Source organism: Vombatus ursinus, unplaced genomic scaffold (genome assembly GCF_900497805.2).
Source record: "Vombatus ursinus unplaced genomic scaffold, bare-nosed wombat genome assembly UNPS02014926.1, whole genome shotgun sequence".
Lineage (NCBI taxonomy): Eukaryota > Metazoa > Chordata > Mammalia > Diprotodontia > Vombatidae > Vombatus > Vombatus ursinus.
Window position 1 is genome coordinate 4,963,567 of NW_020954704.1, and position 25,237 is coordinate 4,988,803.

Sequence of the window (25,237 nt, forward strand, 5' to 3'; positions counted from 1 at the left end):
AGAAAGAAAGAAAGAAAGAAAGAAAGAAAGAAAGAAGAAAAGAAAAGGAAAGAAGGAAAGAAAGACTCATTATATGGAGATGAGGTGACCCTCATCTATAAAAACTAAATGCCCCTATTCCTTGTTACATATCCTCACTATTTTAGGGCTAAGTAAACCTCCTTTTATTAACTGTTAAATAACTTATGAGTGCCTCATTCCACCCCAAAGTGGAACCTGAAATAATAGGGTACCAGCATCAGGTCTGCCCCTAAGAAATGTTTTCAGAGAAGACTGTTCTATGACCTGATGCAGAACAAAGTGAGCAGAATCTGGGGTAACATATATTTTGGAAACAGCCAATATGGGAATCTGATTTTTTGGATTACACATATTTGTTACAAGGATTTTCTTATTCTTTTTTTCTAATAGTGGAGGAGAGAAGAGGTGGCATCAGGACTGCAGAAAAAAAAAGAAAGAAAAAAGAAGAGAGTAACGGAAGTGTTATTTTTTGTTGTTATTTTTAATACACAGAAGAGAAAATCAGAAGTAAACACAGAAAAGCAGGACACCTTTAAAAACTACATGTGAAAAAATTATACCTAAAAGGGAAAGCAAGTTATACAGAGATTCACATCTCTACTATGCACCATTTTCTTCTGTTCTACTTTGTATATGCAAAAACTCATTTTCTATGTTCACAATTTTAAAATAAATAAAAATTATATGATCCATGATCCTTCACTCCCTCTGGCTCCTTTTCCTACTACTCTGCCACCATCTGGTAACTTGAATTCAGAGGGAAAAACTTCCTGTTACTTCTTTTTCTAAACTCAGGTACAACACTTTCTTGATGGCAACCATTTATTAAATAAATATGACTAAATGTACAAGAACCCTGAAAATATTTAGGGAGAAAAAACTTGTTAAACTTCCTATAATTATAATCAGTTATATACCAAAAATCACATACCCTTCTCTTCTTAAATGATACCTCTCTGACGGACTGTCTGGTCAGTGCACTATGAGGTAGTCCCTGAGAAAAGCAAGTGTCTTATGATTAGAAAAAGGGCACAGGGGCTGTTGAGGTTTAGGGGTGCTGGGACCCCAAAATCATACCACATGAGTCCTGCCCAAATGAATTCAACTCAAGCCTTCTTTCAGCCAAAGACAAGGTTTATTAGAACATCCGCCATACTGGCCAGACTCAAGGAATCTGAACATTTGTTTAGCTAATGCAAGCAGGCCAGATGTTAATTTAAACACCTTAATGGAGACAAGATGAATTTTACATAGAGAAAGGCTGTGGAAGGGATCCAGCAGTGGCCAAGTAGTTTGGGGTGACTGGAGGAGGAGTCCAAAGAGGATCTGAATGGGAGTGGTCAGTAAACTGGGATGAACAGAATGCCAGGGACCTGGACCACAAGGCCAAGGGAGAATGGAGTCTAGATAGGAATAAGAGTTGGAAGTGGCCAGAGGCAATCGGGAGGAAAGGGAACAGAAATGGGAGATTGGGCATAGCCACAATGAAAGGCCAGTTAAATGGATTACAGACTCAGGCAAATGCCAGGGGTTTTCCTTTTTAGGGTCCAGATCCCAAAGACATGGTCTTTTCCTTTTAGGGGTTCAGATCCCATCCCCATCAGGGCAAGACTTTAAAATCAACACGACTAAAATTAAGGAGGGGATATGATCTTGTAGCATGCCATCGGACATACACCCTTTACTCTCAATCAACAAACATTCCTTAAGTATCTACTGTATTCCAGAAACAGTTTCTTCACCCAGAAAGCTCACATTCTACTGAAGGACACAACACATTCACAGATAAGTAAATACAGGATTTATTCTAAGAGCATAACTCTTGCTCTAAGAATTCTGCTTCTAGCTTCATAATCAGCAAGGTTCCCTGCTGAAGGCAATCCATGGAGTTAAGACATGTCAATACACAGTAGAATGGGGAAGGGGGGGGGAAGAATTGCTGTAAAAAAACTATATTCATTTAATATTCATCCTAACAATTTTTAAAGGTTTTTTACATTGTGATCTAGGTTGTATAGCTACTCTCTACTTAATGGAATGTGCTTCTGAAATATTAGTAATGAAATGGATTTCTGTTTGGTGGACCAAATTGTCCATCTATCTAGCACTCCCTTGGCAATATATAAAGAAGGAGACCTTACTCTCACCCTCACTTCAGAGTAAACAGGTAATACTAAGCATTCTCTTTTAACTGACTAACGAATCAAAACTCCATGGATATGCCAAAGGGGCAAAACCTGCCCCTCAAGTCTCTATTCCTGCTGGTCTTGAGAAGTAAGGATAATTCTGACCTCCAGAGATTCAGTGGGAGTATGCCTTCCCCTCCACATCAGGCAATAAACCATGAATTCATAGCCTCTTTGGTAATCTTTTGTCTGGGATGAGACTGCCTCTTAAATAAAAATGGTGAGAAGGGTAACTAACATTTATATAGCATTTACTATGTGCCAGATACTATGCTAAGCACTTTACAGTTGCTATCTCATTTGATCTTCACAACAGCCCTAGGAGATAGGTATTATTATCTCCATTTTATAGAAGAGGAAACTGAGACAAATAGAGATGAAGTGACTTGTCCAGGGTCACACAGCTCTTAAGTATCTGAGGCCAGATCTGAACTCAGACCTTCCTGACTCCAATGCTCTATCTGATAGGGTATGGGGCCAAGCTGAGACCTTTGCCTCCCATCCCAAAAAGAATTTGCGTCCCATTTGTCTACGGGGCCCCAGAAAACCCTTAAACTTTCTTTTTGTTTTCTTGGTTTTTTTTGTTTGTGGTTTGTTGTTTGTTTTTCGTTTTTTCTTTAAACTTTCTTTGAACTCACTTACCTCGTCAAGGAAGTCTAGCAGTCTCCTGATTATTATTCCTATCGACTGGCCTTATCACCTAGGCCCTATCTCTCTCTGATACCCTAAGCCTAGTATATTTCCCATCTTTGATCTTATCCAGACCCCATTCAACCAGCTCCTTATCCCTGGGCTCTATCTTCTAGTTGTTACCCTAATAAAGCCTAGCCCTCAATTGCCTATTCCTGGATGATCCCATTCAACTCTCAGACACTCCCTTCAGGATTCTCCCTAAACTCCTCCCCCAGTCACCCCAGCTTCAAGATCCTCCTCCCAGCCCCTCCTCCAGTCACCCCAAATTATTTGGCTGTATATAAGATCCACCCTGCCCCCATTCAGGTGCTGAGATTTCCTCATGCCTGCTCGTCCTTGCGAATATCACTAATATTCAGATTCCTTAAGAGTCTGGCCTGTATAGTTAATCTATAATAAAACTTGTCTTTGGCTGAAAGTAGACTTGGGTCGAATTCATTCAGGCACAACGCGCATGTCGTGATTTTGGGGCCCCAGCACTCCTAGCACCTATACCTCAACATATCCACTGCACAAGCCAGCTGCCCTATCTATGTCTTTTCACTTGGTACAGAACTTTTTGAGGTCTGGAAAGGATCTGCTGTCTTCCCTTCCCAAGTATCCAGGCAGCTAGGTATCAGCCACATTAGCAGACCATCAGAGTGGGAAAGATTTACTCCCAGAAGGAGAGAGACTATCAAAGAAAGAGCCCACTTGGTATTGATCTGATTGCACTCAAGAGGAATGAAATGTAAAATTGCTAATAAAAGCAGCTTTTAAAAAATTTTTTTATTAATTTATTTTAATTTATCAACAATCACTTCCATAAGCTTTTGAGTTTTAAATTTTTCTCCCCCTCCCTCTCTATCTCCCTCCCCAAGCCAGAATGCAATCTACTATAGGCTATACATATACATTCCTATTAAACATATTTTCACATTAGTGATGTTGTAAGTAAGAATTAGAACCAAGAGGAGGAACCACCAGAAAGAGGAAACAAAACACAACAGAAGAAAAAAAATAGCAAATAGTATGCTTTGATCTGCATTCAAACCCCATAGGTCTTTCTTTGGATGTGGATAGCATTGTCCATCATGAGGCTTTTGGAGGTATCTTAGATCCCTGTATTGCTGAGAGGGGTTAAGTCTATCAAAGTCAGTCACCACTCAATGTGGCTATTGCTGTGTACAACATTCTCCTGGTTCTGCTCACTTCACTCAGCATCAGACCATACAAGTCTTTTGAGGTTTTTCTGAAGTCTACCTGTTTATCATTTCTTATAGCACAATAGTATTCCATTACATTCATCTATCACATTCAATAAGCAGCTTTTATAAAAGAGACAGATGTTTTAATGAAACTTGAATATTAATCTCTCCGCTGACTTTAATTGTTCCACACTTATCATTCCCTTTCTGTTTGGGAATAAAACTGCCTGTTCCATGCCTGAAGCAACCCCATTCCCTCTGGGAAGTCCGTCAAGACTAGAGACAAAAACAACCGTTCTGAAGTAGACTAAGGTGAGGTAGAATGGGAGAGGGGAGCGTAGTTCCCCTACTGACAAGTCTAGTAACCACACAGCAATAAACCCAGGACAAACTGGGAGAGCAGGTGAAGGACAGACATTGTCCAAGGGTCACTAGTCCCTGTGGCTTTGGTCTCCTAGTGCCTGGCAAGCTGCTGTGCAAGACCTAGCTCAAAAACTTGGAAATACATTGCCATGGAACCATAGTTTGGCCCCAAGACAAAATAAGGATCCAACACATAAATGCAGTAAAGCCTATTTTATTTTAAATAATAAAGTAAAATATGGATGCAATAGAGTGGAGAACAATGGGTCTGCAAGAGATAGATCCAGATTGTTTTCCCTGCCATTTAATATCTGTGCAACTTTGGATAAGTGATTTAAACTATCTGAGTCTCAAGTTCCCCATCTGTAAAATAAGAATTTGAGATTATATTATCCTTTCCAGCTATGCTTCTCATCCTCCATTTTCTAATACAATAATAACAATACAATAATAATTTCCAATACAATAATAAATTCCAATACAATAAATAACATTTAGGTAAGTCTTCTGGTTAGAAAAGACTATATAAACATACACATATATATAAAGCAAAATTTCACTTGATTAAAAATAGTTTTAAAATGACTAATATGGAAATGTTTTACATGAACGAACATGTATAACCTATACTGAATAGCTTATCTCAGGGACGGGGGGAAGGGAGGGAAGGAGGGAAACAATTTGGAACTCAAAACTTTTTTAAATGTTAAAAATTGTTTTAACATGTAATTGGAGGGGAGAATAAAATATTATTTAAAAAATAAAGTTCACATAAGAGGCAGTAAGGCCTTGAACAAGAAAAAAAAATAGTTAACAAAAATGTTTTGTACGAGGACCTGTCTTTTCATTACCATAGGAAACTACTGGTGAGGAAATTCTACCAACACATTGGTATGTTCTCTGGAACATACATTCGAAGAGAGTTACTCAGGGCACTAAAACATTAAGTGACTTCCAGGGTCACACAACCAGTTTGTTTCAGAGGCAGCACTTGAATCCAGGACTTTCAGATTGAGTAGTTTTTTATCCTCTATGCAATGCTATCATGATGTTGCTGTTGTTATGGTTATTCAGTCATGTCCAACTCTTCATGACCCCATGGACCATATTGTCCATGAGGTTTTCTTGGCAAGATACTAGAGTAGTTTGCCATTTCCTTCTCCAGTGGATTGAGGCAAACAAAGGTCAAGTGATTTGCCCAGAGTCACACAGCTAGTAAGTGTCTAAGGCGGTATTTGAACTCAGGTCTTCCTGATTCCAAACCCAGCACTGCACCTACTGAACCATCTAGCTGCCAACAATGTTACCTCTCAACATGCAAAGTTAAGTCACAAAATTTACCAAGTACTAAAGTGGTTAAAAAAAAAACAAAACTATGCTTCCTTGAAATGTGAGCCTATACATGGAAAGAGAATACTACAAACTTAGCTCTTTATTTGCAGTCCCATGGGGCTGAGCTAACTTTGTTTCTACCAAGGCAGCATACAATGGGTGATCTTTATCACTCTTTGAAAGCCTGAAACTTCTCTTTATAATAATGTTCCAAAATTATTTGCTTACGTTCTTAAGACTTCCTCTGTACAGAAGAGTACTTAATTGGTACTATTTAATAGTATGTTTTCTTTTGATGTGTTTTTAAAAATCCAACTACTTCCATTTATTTTCCCACTCATAACAGATGCCATTGCAAATAAGATCTGAACCTACCTAATTTATTTCATAAATGTGATAAATACATGGTATCTACTGATTCTTATATTAAAGAAAACTTCAGAGATCCTTGAAATGTTTAAGTAACTGTTCTATACCCACAGTATTAAATGAATTTATAGCCCAAAGAGCCAGCTCAAGGTTATTTCAAACTGATTTTTCCTAAAATGGCTCTACTATTTTACTCTATTTTTGCCAGTGAAATGGCAGCCTTATCCACCTGGCCTCTTCAATGTTTGCTATCCTATCTAGGATACAGATGGAGTAGCAATCACTACAAAATACATTTCTTCATATCTCATATCTTCAGAGCTCTCAATTATTTTTCATTCCTACCTATATGAGACAGTTTTAAAATCAATGCCTACAAAGAGAAAAACTTCATGACTCATTTCTAATCCCTTGAGTCAATCCCTTGAGTAACTTCACATGATTAAGAATTACAGCTTTCTTTAAAGGAAATTAAAAACTTTGTAGCATTGAATTTAAGGAAATTTACTTAAGGAATTATTTAAGGAATTTAAGGAAAGCTGTCCTAACAAAATGAAGGCATGGGCTCCCTTTCCCAGATTCTGGAAAATCTACTGGTCATCAAATCTCAGCTGCCTGACCACAGAGTTGGAAGAGACTACACTATAAGGGACCACTCTATAAGCAAACAGGGCTAACAATAAACAAACCAAAAAGAAAGCCAGTAACTTAATTTGAAATCAAAACTACATAGAGGCAGAGACACAAATTTATGACCTCTACCCAGACAAGCATAAAGAAAAAAAAAACTCCCACCACTGCACAGTAGGAATGCCTCAACTGTAAACCTATTTCCTCCCCTGCTTTGTCTCTCCCCTTTACACTCTCTCTTCTACACAGCTGCCAAAATGATTTTCCTAAAGTGTAGAGTCTGATCTTGTCACTTCCCCATCCAGTGAACTCCAGTGGTTTCCTAGTCCCTCTAGGATAAAACATAAAATTCCTCTGAGTTTTAAAGCCCTTCACAACCTGGCTCCAACCCACTTTGTTAGCCTTAAAACATATAACTCTAGTGAGTTGAGAACAAAATTTTCCCAATCAAAAGTAATTTAGGAAGAAGTTTATTAAATCTTCCAGCAAAGGGGAGAACCAAAATAGGCAGCTTGCTCCCCTCAGACCTCTAAAAGTTACACATTATTATATAGGATTAAAACAAAGGAGTAAAGAAATATTAGCCGATTGGTTAACATATAATAAGTTTTCCAAATAAGACAAACATTAATTAAACTTCACATGGATTAATTAAAATGTACTTCTCAGGAAACCAGAAATTAACTGTGTATTTCTCAGCCAAACTGACTTTCTTAAAGTTGCTCACACATTCCTCTATCTCCTATATGATAGCACTGGCTACCACCATTAATAAAAGGTGTTCCCATTTTACTGCTTCTTGTTAGAATATTGTTTCCTTCAAGAATCAGAGCAAAGAGCACTTTTTTTTCAAATTTATGAAAGAAAAACAGCACTTTCTACAAGAGTATTTTCCTGACCTCACCAGATTTAGTGATCTCCCTCCCAGAGTTGTCTTTTATTTTTTTATATATATTCTGCACGCGCGCACACACACACACACACTTTTTCTCCTGACACTGCTACCCCCCTGGGCAGAGGCCTTCATCAACTCATACCTAGATTATTGCTGACTGGCTTCCCGGCCTCAAGGTTGTCCCCGCTCCACTCTACCTTCCATGCAACCGTCAAACTAATCTTTCCAAAGTACAGGTTTGGCCAGGTTATTCCTTCTATTTAATAAATTCTAGTGGATCCTGACTATCTCCATAATCAATATAAAATCTTTTTAAAGCCCATTATAACCCAGTCCCTTCCTCCCTTTCCAGTACTCTTACACTTTACTCCCTTCTATGCCCTCTACAATCCTTACGGTTCCTCACATTAGATATCCCATCTCCCACCTTGAGGGATTTTCACTGACTGTACCTTGTAGCTGGAATTGTCTCTCTCCTCATCTCTACCTCTTGGCTTCCTTCAAATCCCAGCTAAAAGCCCACCTTCTGAAATAACCTTGTCCTCAGTCCCCCTTAAAGCTAGTGCCCTCCTTTGCAACTACTCCCAATTTAGCCTCACTCTATTTTGTTTGTACATAGTTGTTTACAAGTTGCCTTTCTGTTAAGTGTTTGAGCCCCATGAGGCGGGATTATTTTTGCCCTTCTCTGTATCCCCAGTGCTTAGTATCCTGCCTAGCACAAAGTAGGTGCTTAATAAATGCTTACTGACTTGACTCAGTTAAGAAGGAAGGGGCTTTTCCACTGAGTAAGCTCTGGGACCAACTTCTTGCTGACTACTGATAAAAGGCATTACTGTTCTCCAGCATATATTTGTATCTAGTTATAGGTTCCTTAGTCTTCCAGAATTCCCTACCCCTAGGGGCCCACTATTTCAGCTGTCTAGGCACCAAATTTCTTGATCTAAAGGAAAATTCTTGTTTTAATAGTATTACCATTAAGGCATTTCTAGGATCATCTTTCCTCATCTTTTCAATGTTGGCAAACAAGTCTGATTTGAAAAACATCTTTAACTGCAAAATGTCTTACCTTTTGAGATGTGGATGTCACAATGGTAATGGCATTTTAAGATTTCAAAAACTATAATGTTATTCATAATTATAAATTTGCTAAGATCACTATATTAATCAAAATTAATTTTGAATTTATAAGATGATTACTAAGTCATAATGTGCTACTCAGAACACTTATGTGATAAAAATTGACTATAAGGTTTTGAACCTAATGAGCTTAATTTTTAAAAATGCTTATTCACATCAAATCTATTATGAAGCAAATAAATATTGTAGGCATTGTCTTGTTTTTAATAAGTTTTTATTGATATTTTGTTTCCTACATCATGATGTATCCTCCCTCAACCCTTCCCAGAAAGCCCCCATATGACAAATAGTATTTTTAAAATTATAATAGTTATTCTTTACAGTGTATTTTAAGGTTTACAAAGCACTTTACGTACATTATTTCATTTGATCCTCACAACAACTCTGTGAGGTAGGTGCTATATTATACTAGACATTGTCTTAACAAATATCAATTACCTAATATTACAGATTCCTCTCTCCCACCAAAAAAAAAAAGTTATCAAATACAAGCTGTCAATTGCTACAATTTATCTGTTAATTCACATCATACAAATGTTTAGTAGCATTCTATACGATCACTTTATAAAATTTTTCTCTTTCCCCCAAATCCTGTTTTTAATATAACAGTAAAAGTCGGAGATAAATATTCCAAGAATCAACATATGTAAGGCCAGGTAACTGTAGCATTACCCATTTCATAAGAACTCTATATTTTCAGCATAATCTTACACAAAGCTACAGAAGTTTGTTTTACCCACTTTTTTTAAGCACAATATACTGAAAAGAAGCAGTCAGCCGAACTAGATTTTGCCACTGAGTACAACAATCATGAGATCACAACAATCAGGATTTGTTTGGTTTCTCAGCCAGTAACCATATTCTGATCTAGCCTACTTATACTTCCTTCACTAATGTTCTCCTTACAGGCACAGTATTTAATGGCATCATTTCCATGGGCCATCATCCCACCATGACCAAAAAATACTGTATGAATAAGCCGTAATCAAAGTCCCATTTCTGCCCTTTGATGCTGTATGTTATCCACCTCCTGACTGAGAGATGATGGACTCAAGGTGCAGAAAGAGGTAAACATTTTTGAACATGGCCATTTTATGGTTACACTTTGCATGGCTATTTATTTATTATATTTTTTCCACTTTTCTTTCAGTTTTTTTAATTGGGAGAGGTGGTCAGGAAGGAAAGAAAAGGTAAGCAATACTAATAAAAACAGCCACTAAAACATTTTTAAATTGCTTAGAAGAAAACAGAGAAAAGCAAAAACTAGCAGGCCAGTTTTGAAAATAATTTGTAGGATCTATTAAGAGTTTGCTCTGAAAGAAGAAGGGACAGCTGGAATCAGCAGCTAGAAATCCTTAGTAAAGCAGTGGTCACCCTGAAACAAAGAAGTGAAGAAACAGAGCCCAGAAATTCAATGATACAACAAGACAGCAAATTAGGGCAAAATCAGAATATAACAAAACTCAAAAGAATAAATGAGATAGCTACAATCAGCAACAACTGACCTGAAATACAGCTCTTATAGAGATAATATAAGAATCATTGGTTTCCCAGAAAAAAATCTACAACGAAACAAAATACATAAATGAAAACTGCCCGAAAATACTGGAGACAATAGCAGAGAGTGGACAGTAAAAGACTCCACAAAACAGCTCCAGGTAGGAAAACCCAAGTTTAATTCACCAAGAAATGTGATGGCTAAACCCCTAGGTTTCTAGGTCAAAGAGAAAGTATTACAAACAGCTCAGAAAGAACAATTCACATGCCAAGGAAGTGAAATTAGAATTGAACAGGTCTTTATACATATGTTGTTATTCTAATCAAACTACCAAAGGGATACTTTATAGAGCAAAATAAAATAGTAACAAAATTCATTTGGAATAACAAAAAATCTGGGGGGGGGGGGGCGGAGAACTGTAGCCTGCAGGCTGTGAATACACTGAAAATTACATGCTCTGAAGTATATACATTGAACTGTCAGTGGACATTCCATCTCTTGATTCCAAACATTTTCTCTGGCTGATCCCCCAAGCCTGGAATACTCTTCCTACCCCACTTTAACTACTGACCTCCCTGGCTTAAGTCCCAACAATATTCCATCTTTTACTAGAAATCTTAACCCAATCCCTCTTAATTCAAGTACCTTCCCTCTGTTAATTAGTTCCTATTTGTCTTTTATTTAGCTTGCTTTGTATGTATATGTTTACATATTGTTTCCCCTTTTAGACTGTAAACTCCTTGAGGGCAAGTACTGTCTTTTGACTCTTTTTGTATTCCCAGAATTTAGCACAGTGCATGGAAAACAGTAGGAGCTTAATCAATATTGATTTACTGATGGAAGCCAGAAGAGAAGATAAGAAGACATATCTCCCATATGAAGAACAAAGCTGATGACAGACAAAAGCGAAATTGTCCCTTGCTGCTTGAAAAAAGAAGAGAGAAAAATCAAAAGATAATTCAACAACTGTTTCGTGCTGAAATCAGACAACCTCTGTAGCTGCTGTGGAAACTATTTTGTTTGCAGAGTAGCACTGTAGCTGCTAGAAGCTCACTGGTGAAAGCTGGCTGGCTATCTGCATTGCTCTTTAGCACCACCTTCAGTTTGAGAGCTGACTGAGGACAGGCAAGCCCTGCAACTAATCTGGGGGTGGTTTTTGATTGGAGGGTAAAATCTTTACTTGCTGGGAGCTGATTGGAGAAAGCAGAATCTGGCTGTGTACAAAGCTTGGGCTTGTCAACTTTGCTCAGAAAGAAGTTTATAAGGCTTAACACAGCTTCAGAACTCATTGAAGGGAACAGACCTGGAAAGCTGAACATTCAAGGCTTAAAGCTGCTGTTTCATTGGAATAATGCAAAAATACAATGCAGTTACTTTACTAAAACAGACTCAGAAAGCAGAGAAAACTCAGAAAAAGAGCAAAGGGACACCTGGTTCATAACTTCCTAAAAGAAAACACTGACATCCATACCTGCAGTCCAGAGTAATGAGTTATGTGAATTTGCCTACTTGTGTATCTCACTACTAGGTTTCTCTAAATGGGTGCCTATGCTAAGTGGTGCAGTAGATAAAGAGTACCAAGCCTAGAATCAGGAAGACTCATCTCTTTGAGCTCAAATCTGACCTCAGGTACTTACTAGCTGTGTGACCCTGGGCAAGTCACTTAGCCCCGTTTGTCTCAGTTTCCTTATCTGTAAAATGAGCTAGAGAAGAAAACAACAAACCACTCCAGTATCCTTGCCAAGAAAACCCCAAATGGAGTCACAAAGTGTCAGACGCGATTGAAACAACTCTTTCCAACCCCCAAATGACAATGTATACATTGGTAGGAAAGTGTGATAGGATTATGATATTTTGATTACTCTTGCTTTGGATTTTTACTGCATGTTTGTTCTGTTACAATTATTGCTTTTGCCTTCTCCTTTAGTTGTGACTGCTTTGCGTCAGTGGGAAACACAATAGTAGGAGCTCAGGTGCTTCAGTGGCAAAGGTACAGGAGTATACTCTCCACAACAGAGTTATCCCAAGGATATGGAAGTTGAGTTGTAGCAGCATGGTAGTGGCCATGACTGATGTCCCCTTGAATGCTGTCAGGGATGAGTCAGCCCAGGAAAAAAGGGAAAGAAAGGGTTTGAGTGCCGTGTCTGATGCCATATCCACAAGCTATACTGTCCCCATTAGAGGGTCAGTATGATACCTATACATGAAGCTTTTATTAAAAAAAAAAAAAATTAAGCAAAAGAAGACATCCCATGACGTAGAAGTATGATACTTCATATGGAATTTTACTCTGCACACAATAAACTGAGCTTAATGATCTTTTTTTGTGCTAAGCTTAAGCTGTTTTTTTTATTAAATATTAACAATCACCTCCATAAGCTTTTGAGTTTTAAATTTTTCTTCCCTTCCCTCCCTGTCTTCCTCTCCAAGACGGCGCCCAATCTGATATAGGCTATACATATATATTCCTATTAAACATACTTTCACATTAGTGGTGTTGTAAGTAAGAATTAGGACCAATAGGAGGAAACACCAGAAAAAGGAAACAAAACACAACAGAAAAAAAAAACATAGCAAATAGTATGCTTCCATCTGCATCCAAACTCCATAGTTCTTTCTTTGGATGTGGATAGCATTTTCCATCATGGGGCCTCTGAAGATGTCTTAGATCCTTGCATTGTTGAGAGGGGTTAAGTCTGTCAAAGTTAGTCATCACACAATGTGGCTATTACTGTGTACAACATTCTCTTGGTTCTGCTCACTTCATCAGACCATATAAGTCTTTCCAGGTTTTTCTGAAGTCTGCCTCTTCATCATTTCTTATAGCATGATAGTATTCCATCACATTCATATACTACAACTTGTTCAGCCATTCCCCAATTGATAGGCATCCTCTCAATTTCCAATTCTTTGCCACCATAAAAAGAGCTGCTATAAATATTTTTGTCCATGTGGGTCCTTTTCCCATTTGTATGATCTCTTTGAGATACAGCCCTAGAAGTGCTATTGCTAAGTCAAAGGGCATTCACATTTTTATAGCCCTTTGGGCACAGTTCCAAATTGCTCTCCAAAATGGTTAGATCAGTTCACAACTCCACCAACAATGCATTAGTGTTCCAATTTTCCCACATCTTCTCCAACATTTATCATTTTCCTGTTTTGTCATGTTGGCCAATCTGATAGGTGTGATGTGGTACCTCAGAGTTATTTTGATTTGCATTTCTCTAATCAACAGTGATCTAGAACATTTTTTCATATGACTACAGATGGCTTTAATTTCTTCATCTGAGAACTGCTGTTCATATACTTTGACCATTTATCAATTGGGAAATGACTTGTATTCTTATAAATTTAACCTAATTCTCTATATATTTTAGAAATGAGGCCCTTATCAGAGACACTGGTTGTAAAAATTCTTTCCCAATTTTCTACTTTCCTTCTAATCTTGGTTGCATTGGCTTTGTTTGTGCAAAAACTTTTCAATTTAATGTAATCAAAGTTATTCATTTTGCATTTCGTAATGTTCTCTATCTCCTGTTTGGTCATGAATTCTTCTATTCTCCATAAATCTGATAAATCTGATCTTCTAAGCAAGACCTTTAAGGCATGGATAGTATGTTTATCAAATCTGCAGATAATATAAAGATGCAATAGGTAAGATAGTAGGTGATGGAGTCAAGATCCAAAAGAATCTTGACAGACTAGAGCAAGGGGTTGAATCTAATAAGCAAAATTCAACATGGGGTAAAAACAGTCTTACATTTCAGTTAAAAAAAAAAAACAATTTTGCAAGTTGATAGATACATGGCAGTGGTTCTGAAAGGGACTTCCGAGTTTTCGTGGACTGCAAGTTCATTATGAGTCAGTAGCATGAAATTGCAACCAAAAAAAAAAGTAATGACATTGTAGACTGCATTAAAAAGATTCACAGCTTCCAGAAATAGGAAGGTGATAGTTACCCTGAACCCTGCTCTGTCCTACCACATCTGGAGTGTTATGTTCATCTATGAAGGGCATTCCTAAGCTGGAAAATATCCAGAAGAAGGCAACCAGGCTGGGGATGGTTCCTGAGCTCATGGTATGGGGATCAGTTGAAGGAATTACGTGTGCCTGGCCTGGAGAGGACTCATGGGGGACATGATAGTATATGTCAAGTATCTTAAAGACTGTCACATGAAGGTGGGTCTATATTTGTTCCATTTGGCCCCAGAGAGGAAGAATCAGGAGCAGCAGGTGAAAATCACAAAGAGGAAAATTTTGGCTCAATGTCAAGAAAACCTCCTAATATTTAGAGTTGTCCAAAAATGGAATGGGCTACCTAGAGAGGTGGTGGGATTTTTGTCTTAAAAAGTCTTTGAAAAATGAATATTAAAAATAAAAATACTCATTTTTTAAAAAAGAAGTCTTCAAGCAAAGGCTAGACAACCACTTATTCGATATATGAAAGGAGGGATTATGTTTGTATATGGGTCGAATTAGATGGCTGCTGAATTCCCTTTCAACCCTCAAAGTCTGTGAATCTGTAACTCCCTCAAGGATATTTTTCAAAAAGATTGGCAAAGGCAGCTTCACATGCTTTATAAGCGTTCTTAGGGGGTGATTGTTTGACCTTGGCAAAAAACTTTGAAGATGACCAAAGCAGCAACACTAAATATATTTGAAATAACTCTTATCTTTCAAGAAAAACAGGGGTTAATAAAATGAAGGCAACTTTGAAATAGCTCAGGCTAAAGCTTTTATGAAGTGGTGAAAAACCCACACCCAAAATGACAATGAAGTTAAGTAGAAGCATAGCTTGGTTTCCAGCAAGACTGACATGTTTAAGTACCTTCTTTCCCTTAATTCAAGTCCAAATCCAAGTAGCTAGAAAGAAGGGGATAAAAAGAGAAAAGGTTTCCTGTATCTTATAAGCAACCTGGTCATGCAATAAAAATGGCCAAACTGAAATCCAAAAATAATATAAAAGTTGGTAAGCAGACAGTTTCTTACACAAAATCTTAAATAATAATGCCAACTGACATCCCATTCTTGTGGTATTCTTTGAGTTTGACTCACCAAGTAAATAATTTTCATCAACCCTGACATAAAGCAGCTATGAATCAATTAGCTAACTGATAACATCATAAAGCCTTCAAGCATTGATGCTGAACTCATACCCAAAGGAGTAACAGTCTTCCAAGCAGCAATAAATCACATTTAATTAGCCCTGTAGGGAAAATATGGACTACCTCACCAGAAAAAAAAAAAAAATGGGGAAAAGTAGGGGGAAAATAGTAATGCACACTGTAAGCTAGTTTCTCATTCTATACTTTACTAAGGGAGTCTCTGCACTTGTTTCACACAATTGTATATAATCTCATTTCACCTGGGACCTTCCTGTAGCAAAGCATTCCTTTTACTCCTAACTGATTCTCTAACCCACTCCCCACATCCACTGCTCCAAACCATAGGCATCCCACAGTACTTTCTCCACCTACACCAATTTTTTTTCCAATAAGATAAAAGGCATTCACTGTGAGCTCCTACTTCTTCACTTTACACCTCAAAAATTCTTTAAATGTTCTTCACTTCAAGTCTCACAAACACCTTTGCTGGTTCATCATTCCCTTCTCTCTCCTCCTTTACTCCAATCTGGTGAAAAAGTGGCCCTTCTACTTACCAAGGCCAACCCCTCTACATGTGCACCTGACCCCATCCTTTACCATCTACTCCAGAAGATTGCCCCCCACAATATTCTGATTCATTCTCTCCCTTTTGCTCTTACTCTCTCCCAATGATGTCTGTCTTAATTTACAAATATGATGGCCTCTTCTTGATCCTTATCTTTCTCTACACCTCTGTAGCATCTGAAACTGTGGACTACCCCCTCTATACCTGTGCACACTATCCTCTCTAGGTTATTGTAATATTGCTATCTCTTGGTTCATCTCCTATATGTCTGACCGTCCCTCATCTCATTATTCTCTCTATATACTCTGATACTTGGTGACTTTATCAGTTATTATAAGTTTAATTATTATGTCTATGCCATTGATTCCAGACCTATACATCCTATTCTAGTCTCCCTCCTGGACTGCAGTCCCATTATTTCCAACTGCCTACTGGACATTTAAAATTGAATGTCCCATAAGCATCACAAATTCAGTATGGCCAATACAAAATTCATTAGGTTTTCCTTTTTCCAACCTTCCTTATTTCTACAGAAGTGTACCACCACCTTTCCAGTCACCAGCACCCAACACTACCACTACACGACCCTTCCGTCTCCCTTCACTGCACATATTCAAGCAGGTACCAAATCCGGTCATTTCTACCTCCATAACATCTCTTTATCTACCCCCTTTCTCTCTCCTCACATCCTTACCACTCTAGCAAAGGCCCTTACCCAAACCACTGAAATAGCCTCCCAACTTATCTTGAGATCATGAGATAATGTCTGCAAAGTGCTTTATAAACCTTGAAGCTATATGTCTCTATTTCTAAAACAAGGGAAATTAACTACATGACCTGCAAGGTCTTTTCCAATACTAGATAGATATTCCTAAGATCCAATAATAGGAATCAGAGTTATGGTTATTTAGAAAGAACTTTGTTTTCTTGCAAACTGGAAAACACTAATCCAAAGTATGTCAAGTTAAGTTGACTTTGCAGAAGAAAACTGAGTCCCAAGTGAATGCTAATTGACAAATTAAGCAAAGATGTTTCACTGAAAACAGCTAATGTTTACAAAGTATGTTACTCACAAAAACCCTGTGAGATAGACAATACAACTATAACTACCTCCATTTCACCCGTAAGGAAACTAAGGTTCAGACAGATTAAATGAGTTAGCACACAATTTGTAAAGGGCAGAGCTGGGACTAGAACTGCCTCCAAAGTTAGTGTGCCTTCACTACATCATGCTGCCTTGCACTGAATAAAGCTTTTTAGCGCTAATTAGTTGAAGTTAAAACAAACGTTCAGTCAAACAGATTATATTGCACCAATTAGATTAGTGAGACTTCTAAAGGGAAAAGTTATGGTTAACTCAGTGATTCTTTGGCAGGGATGCATAGGAGAACACAGGGCACAGTGGATAGAGCAATGGGCCTGGAGTTGGCAAGACTCATCTTCATGAGTGAAAATTTAGCCTTAGATTCTTACTAGCTGTGTGATCTTGGGCAAGTCACTTAATCCTGTTCGCCTCAGTATAAAATCAGCTTGAGAAGGAAATGGCAAACTACCAGCATCTTTGCCAAGAAAATCTCAAATGGGGTCACAAAAAGTTGTACACAACTGAATAACAACAACAAAATGGGAGGACAAAGGGGAATTCCTTAAGCTTCTATGTCATGATCAAAAAATATTCCAAGTAGGAAGAACTCCAAAGACTCCTAATTAGGGAATCAAAGAAGTTAACAGTTCTCAAATTTTAATCTTTAAGTTTGGTTACTGCATGATAAAATTATAATTCTCTGTGTTGTTAAAAAAAAAAAAAGAAAGAAAGAAAACTTGAGGCCAATTTTTGCAAACCCAAGGAATTTAAATTCTACATCTGCGTCCTGTGTAAATTTTACATCTTGTGTACGTATCAGAATCATGACATAGTGGATAGAGAGCCAGCTTCAAAGTTAACAAGACCTGGGTTCAAGTCCAACAAACAGTAGTTGTGTGACTCTGGGCAATTCACTTAATCTCTCAATGCCCCAGACAACTAAGACTAGAAATTGCAGAGAATATACCCACAATCTGCACTGGTAAAGTCCTTACAAGGACCTCCCCATACCAACTGAAATCAAAGTTCCCCATCTAGTCCCATCTCCATCAGTAGTATTAGTCCAAGGGTGGTAAAGCAGAAGAAGAGTTTAATTTATAACTCCAGTAAAGTACTGAAAGAACAAAGGGCCCACATTCAGCTAAAAGAATGGTCTAAACTTAACTCTTGGATCAGGGAATCTCCAAGGAAATCATAACAATAGCAAAAGAACCTTTTAAAATTTCTGGACTTTCAAAGGTCACATTATTCTCGTTGACACGCACTAACTTAAAACATTTAGAAAAAGATATGGTAATATAATCTACGCACGCACTACAGTGAAGTGAGGAAATACAATTAGTAAATGTGATCCAGGTCTCTTTTTAAAACCATCATCATCATTAGTGTACTTTAATAGTGTAATTTAATATACACTTATTATTTTATTTGCATTCAAGAAGTCTACATTCCATAGGAATAAACTCATAAGGGGAATTCAAACACCAAGTTACCCCTAGACTAGAACCTATAAGATCCTGGTCTGATGATGTACATATGAGAATTAACATTCTTGCTTAAGAATTTTCCAAGACAAGACCTAACAAGATGACAGGATAGAGAAATATAAAGGCAATGTAAGGGTAGCTCTAATACTCACCTAATTAGCTATTTTCTTTTCTAGACTGATGAGAGGCTATGGCAATAGCACATTTTTCTAACTTTAAATAAATTAATTGGCCTGAAGAATGTTACTCTTACAAATAATCTAATCAAAATCGAAAATTATGTACAAGTCAAATACAAGGATCAAAACTAATCCACTTAACATCTTCATTAATGAGCTGGCCAAGGAAGCAAACAAAATATTACTTCAATCTATGGTGCTACTAAATTGGAAGTCTACAAATATTAGACAGGACAGAAATAATACAAAATATCTTGGAGGGATAATAGAATAAGAAAAGTTAACTATAAACAGAATATTCTATGCTCTAGTCTCCTAGATTTTTTTTTTTTAAATGGTGAACAAATGGTTTTAATGATTACAGTGTCCATTTTTAGATGTGAATGTAGAAAATCAACACTGGTTCTATCCAGGACAAGTCTAAGATTACCCCCCTTAAAACATCTCCCAGCAAAATGAAAAGAACCTGTTTGAATCTTCCTTCTCATTCATCTTCTATAAATACGATTATAAAGACAAATAATCTCCAACCAGTCATCAAATCCAACACACACCTCAAAGCAAGAATCCTCCCAGTGGTACAGAGATAAATATTTAACAATGGACTTTGCAGGAGGGTAGGTAGAAAATGTATCCACAACGTACTTTTAAGTTTAATTTGCTTTATTAAAATGTTCTTCATCACTCTGAGTCTAGACAATCAACAAAATAATAAATCAAGCCTTGATTTCTGAGGCATAAATGGTCATGCTGAAAATTTAATGATAGGCAAGCCAATTAAAGCTAGCTTCAGTATACCCCTGCAAATGGGTCATCCAGCCTCCACCTGATCTCCAGAGAAAAGAAACTCAAACTCCTAGGCAACACACTCTAATTTTGGACAGCTCTAACAGTTAAGAGTTTTTCCTGCTATCAAGCCAAGATCTGCCTTTAGTCAATTTCCAACCATTGTCCCTACTGTTATCTTCTAATGCCAAGAACAATGTAACACTTCTTTTACATGATAAACATTTGAACTCTATTATACTCTCTGTCCCTTCCTTCCTTCCTTCTCTCTGCTCTCCCTCCAAGTCTCCACTTCTTCATCTTAAATATAATCAGTTTTTTCAACCAAACCTCATATTGCATGGTTTCTTGTCCCTTTAATCATCATATTCAACCTCCTCTGGATATGTTCAGCTTGAAAATTTTCTTCACAAACTGTGGTGGTAATATCTGACTTGTGAATCCAGTACTCCAGATCCAGTCTCAAGGGCAGAGCACAAGTAAGCTAGAACATCTTTTCTGAGGTCATAATGATTCTATAAAAGCAGCCTAAAATCATACAAGCTGTTTAGGCTGCCACATCACAATGATATGATAAGCCTAATGTAAGCCTGCAATCCAATAAACTAAGTCCCTGTCAGGAGTTTTTATCTGGACATGCTTTCCCCAATTATATCCACCACCAGAAAAGGAAATGCTATTGAGAGTGAAACTATACATCTTGTTAAGGTAGCTTTTTTCCTTCTTGCACTCTAGTTCTAAAAATACCTCCCTTTTATAAGGTGTAGTTTATAAGTTAGAGGGAGTTTATGTGATGCAATCAGTGAAAGATGCTACATAGTGACAAAATGGAACAAAGAGGTGAACTCCCCCTCAAAAAATATGCATAATTTGAAATGGTTTGAGTTGAGTCACAATCTTTCAAAATCCCTATACATCAAATATCTAAAAGCAAGACAACCCCATTTAGAAATTCCTGGACCTCAGTTGAAGGCTCCTACTTTCCATTCCACCCTCTAGTAATCTATACTATGCTACAAAATTTCTGTAGCCCTGTTAGAAAAAAAATTTCAACATACACCCGACATTTCCAGACTATTTTCTAATCAGGTGACCCCTAAAATATAATCATCCCCCTTCAGATCTCAAAAAGTACTTTGTTTCACACCTTAGTACATTTATTTTGTGATACTGTGTATTATAGCTATTTGTGTTGCTGACTGTTTCCTCTATTAGACTATATGCTCCTTAAGGGCAAGGACTATATTTTGAGTTTTTATCTTCTTTCCTTTCCCCCACCTCAGCACCTTAAACAATGCTATTTGAATAGGAGCAGTTTAATAAATCTAGTGATTGATTTTCTTTCCAAGTTTTTATTGTTAACATAGCAGACCCAATTTAGCTCAAAATAAAAAAGGGAAAATGTTCACTTGTTTTGAGCTACAAGTAAACCTGAAGTGATAACTTATTAAATGAACCTAATAACATAATTTTTAAAAAAAAAATGGGAACGGTATAGTAGAGAGCCAGACTCAAAACCAGAAAGTCCTGTGAAAGAAATGATTATTAATTACTAATGATCTGGGGAGATTCAGAGTTCTCCCTCTCTCCATCGTCATTTCAAGACCTCAATCTCTGAAAGTTAAGCTACTCTTCTCCTCTATCCCACCCTACCCAACCTTATAAGGAATCTCTAGTCTAAGGTGAATTCCATTCAATCAAGCATGGGTAGAGACAGAGCCTCTTGTCTAAATTGCCCAAGGCTAGGGGGTAGTCTGGATATAGAGATAGTCTCTTGTCCAAGGGAGACATGATGTCACTCTCAGCCCCTCACTGGAGTAAACCGACTTCTCTAGGTAAAGCCCTTCATTAATTATTAGTCATTCAGAGATGACAGTCAACATGGGGACACCTACTCTACTCTTCAAAAGGGCATAATAACTGTGAGCCTGCCACCATAATGGTCTTTGGTCTAAGACAGAGAAGGCTAAATGACTATCCTTTCATTAAAATGCTGGAATTATTAATAACATGATTAAATTACCCAGAAACTATGTTTCTCAAACCTTTTTAAATGTCACACTTGGGTTCAAGTACCACTTCTGACATATATTGGCTATGTTATCCCAGGCAAATCACTCAACCTCTCAATGTTCCACAAAGTTAAGACCACTATATTGCACAGAGAGTGCCTTACTGGTCTGAGATTAAGGGTTTTAACCCTTAAGATTAAGGGTTTTAAGACTGACTTAGCCACTAACTATGTCAGCCTGATAAATTCACCATACCACATCTGAACTTCACTTTGTCCATCCGTAAAATGGAAGAATAAGACTCAATAATCTTTAATTTCCCAACCAGCTCCAAAAATTACTGATAACAATACCCATTTATACAATTTTGTTGTATGTCGCTTGATACCACTCAGAAGCTTTCTCAAAATCTAGAGCTTAACATTAATTTTGCTAATTTTTGGGACAACTCTGTTCAAACATGCTTTTCCTAGTTTCCAGGGTGGTCCAAGTAGTAGGGTTCATTCATTCATTTAAGAGACATTTGCTAAATGCATGCTGTGGAAATAACACTTTATTGGGTTCTTTGGAAAATGCCAAAGTATGATCCTTATCATAAAGCTGTTTAAGGAATTACATGCATAAAACTACTATAGAACATTAGCAAGTCACCTTTTACCTTAACATGCCTAGATTATTTTCTTCTGCAAGCAGAATCTATTTTCCACATTCTGAATTGTTAATGCTTTCTCTAGGAATTTGCTTCTGGCTATATCTTTTATGTTATGTTAAAAAGTTAGAAAAATACATGTGAGTTTTAGAAAATATATGCAACCAAGTCTATATAACCTTAAAATGCTTAAACTATGATGAATTCATAACATTCAGCACATCAATGTCATGGGCATCTGTTCATGAAAAATGGTTATGGCTCCTTCAAGAACATTTTTCAAATTTCTTTACCCTAATTCAAATGCTTTATTTCAGAAGTTACTCTTTAGACTTAAATGAATCCATGCTACTTATCTATAGAAATACTTTTGAGAATGGTATAGCAGAAATAAAAACATTTAGAAACAATTGGGCAGGACAAAGTTAAAGTTTCGTATCTTTTTACTCTGATATCTAAACCAAAGCTTTTTTTGAACATAACATATCTCAAAAGCATTTCTGTCTGGTAGTAAATAATAAATTAGGCGGGTCCCTTAAAAAAACATTCAAATGGTTTCTCAAAGCTTCCTTTTTAGACCACAATTTCCTCCAAGAAAGAGGGACACTCTAATTTTCACTCCAAACAGTCGATTCTAAAAACTTAAATCTTTCCTGCCCACCCACCCCCAAATCCATCCTCCCTCAAAACTTAAGGCCTTTGTGAAGGTAGCAGTATTCTCACTATTTGCATCGCTTTCTAAAGCACTGGTTATTGGAATGTACCAATGTCAAAATGTACAAATTTATCTGTACATTTCAGGTTTCTCTTTGAACTAAAATTTATCTGGTTAAAAAAAAAAATGTTAATACCAACACAAAATTTCAAGAAAAAGCACTTAAACCGTGTTTACTTCTGCACAAATGATATTGCACCTAATTTCTTAGTACCTTAATTGCCTAATAATTCTGTTTTCTTTCCATACTCTAGAAATCTGCATGTTTTTAATCTGTCTTAAGATCAGTTTTCTAATAAAAGGCATATAATCAGAAAAAAAAAAGCTAAGCCATTCAGATCTCAAGTTAAACAAACCTTTTAACTTGAAAACACAAAACTACTTGTTTCATTCTAGAACAGGAAAGAGTAACCATATTTCCAAATATACACAATGCACTGTGGACAAGCATGTTACTCAAAACCTGAAAACAAAAGCCAATTGTAAAAATGTCACTCTTAAAGATAGACTAAGCTAACTTTCAATACAAAGTGTAGAATAGATAGACACAGTCAAAGGCATCAAGTACGCTGGCTATTCATGCATATCCAGCATCTAACTTTAAGCGAGTATACACTATAAAGAATACATTATTCATCTGAAAAAAAAAAAACCAACCCAACAACAGCCTGGGGTACAGGCCTGGTTCAGCAATCATTTTAATTCCGTTGGAGGATTTTTTCCATGTAGAAAAGAAGACATGAGTATAGTATGCAGTTAGTAAATGCTTATTAACTTACAATAATTCAACCGAACAAAAAAAAAAGGGCAGTACAATTCGGGTCATTCAGCCCCATTTGGTGTGGGTGTGGGGGTGTGTGTATACATATACATGACACGGTATAACCATGATTAGCCCTCTTTCAGCCTCATAGAATTTCAAAAGAAAAAAAGCCCCAAAATATACTAACCTGTATTTGTTTAGCTAGTTAGGAGGGGTGATGAAAAATCTGATTATTTTTCTCAGAAGCAGAAACCATCAAAATCATGGGTGCCCTCTTTAGATTTAACCAAAGCAGTGATCTGGAAGAAAGAAAAATACCAAAATTCAGTCCTCTTCACATTTCAGTTAGTTTTGTTTTGTGTTTAATGAAAACCCAGCCTTATTCTCTATTATTTCTGCTGGAGTGCCCAGTAAATCTTTACCATAACTTCAACAAAAGTTGAAGGCAACTTAAACACATTGACACAAGATGTGCTTTTCTATCCAGAGTTGTTTTTTTTTAATCTCCTAGCAAAGAAAGGACCTTCATTTACCATATTACCTTCAAAGACCATCACCCTGTACCACTGTGCTTCACAGACCAAATACAGCCTATAAAACTTCTTTTAAAAAAAACCCCGAATCCTTTGTTTCCTCTACCTTTGCTTTCCTTAACTGCCCAGAATTGGGACCTTACCTTTTTACCCAGAAAAGCAATCTATCATTGTGAACCTTTAACTCTTACCATGTAGCCATATTTTAGTAGACCTCTGCCAGGAACTGACTGTGATACCTTTACCCTGCACAGTTGAAGAAATTGCCTCTAAGCAACCACATTACCCTACGAACTCTCTAAACTATCCGACTTAAAAGGCCTGGAACATTTGGCAAAATAAGTTTTCTGAAAAGCTTAAACATAATGTTAATTGTTTCATAATACAAGAAGTCAATGAAAATATCCAAAGGCACTAGATAATCAGATCTAGTGAAAACTCCATGATGGTGACTCCATGATGCTAGTAGGTAGGAACTCTTTCTAATGGCAAAAAAAAATGACCCACTAAAATAAATATAACAATTGGGGGAATATTAATCGCAACAAGCACATTTTCCTAAAGTAAAACTTAGTGCAAAAGTTTTTTTTTAAAGGGATAAAGATGAGCTTATGAACCAAGAAATGCATAAGGCCAAATGATCTCTCAAATCTATGCTTATGGGTCCGTAAATTTTCCTGCCTACGAGCTGCTATTAGAAGTAAACTTCTCCAGTTATTTGGTCAAACTTCTTCCACAAACATCTCTGCCACTGATTTTCAAGGTTTTTTAATCATGAACCTTCTATCAATAAAAAATCTGAACATGTATCTCCAATATATGTATATTCACTTATTTATAAATTATATCTATATGCTATATTTCTGATAATTACTGTGTGCATTATGAAACTTACACAAATAGAAATTTTGAAAGGATGAAGTAAATATGAAACAATACTTGATGCTAGAGTCAACAGGGAGACATTAGAGTTGGAGTAGAGAAGTTACATGGTCAGATATGCCATTTTAGGAAATTCATTTTGGCAGCTGGAAAGAGGACAGATTGG

The 25,237-nt window shown here is 36.9% G+C and overlaps 1 protein-coding gene across 7 annotated transcripts in view; it reads right to left on the reverse strand.

The window, feature by feature from the left end:
• Positions 1-25,237, reverse strand: part of FUT8 (fucosyltransferase 8) — a 436,921-nt gene that overhangs the window by 322,974 nt on the left and 88,710 nt on the right. For all 7 annotated transcript variants that reach the window (XM_027843711.1, XM_027843709.1, XM_027843707.1 and 4 more), the window contains one exon: positions 23,844-23,955. The gene's annotated coding sequence lies outside the window, so the exon portion shown is untranslated. The remainder of the gene's footprint in view (positions 1-23,843; positions 23,956-25,237) is intronic.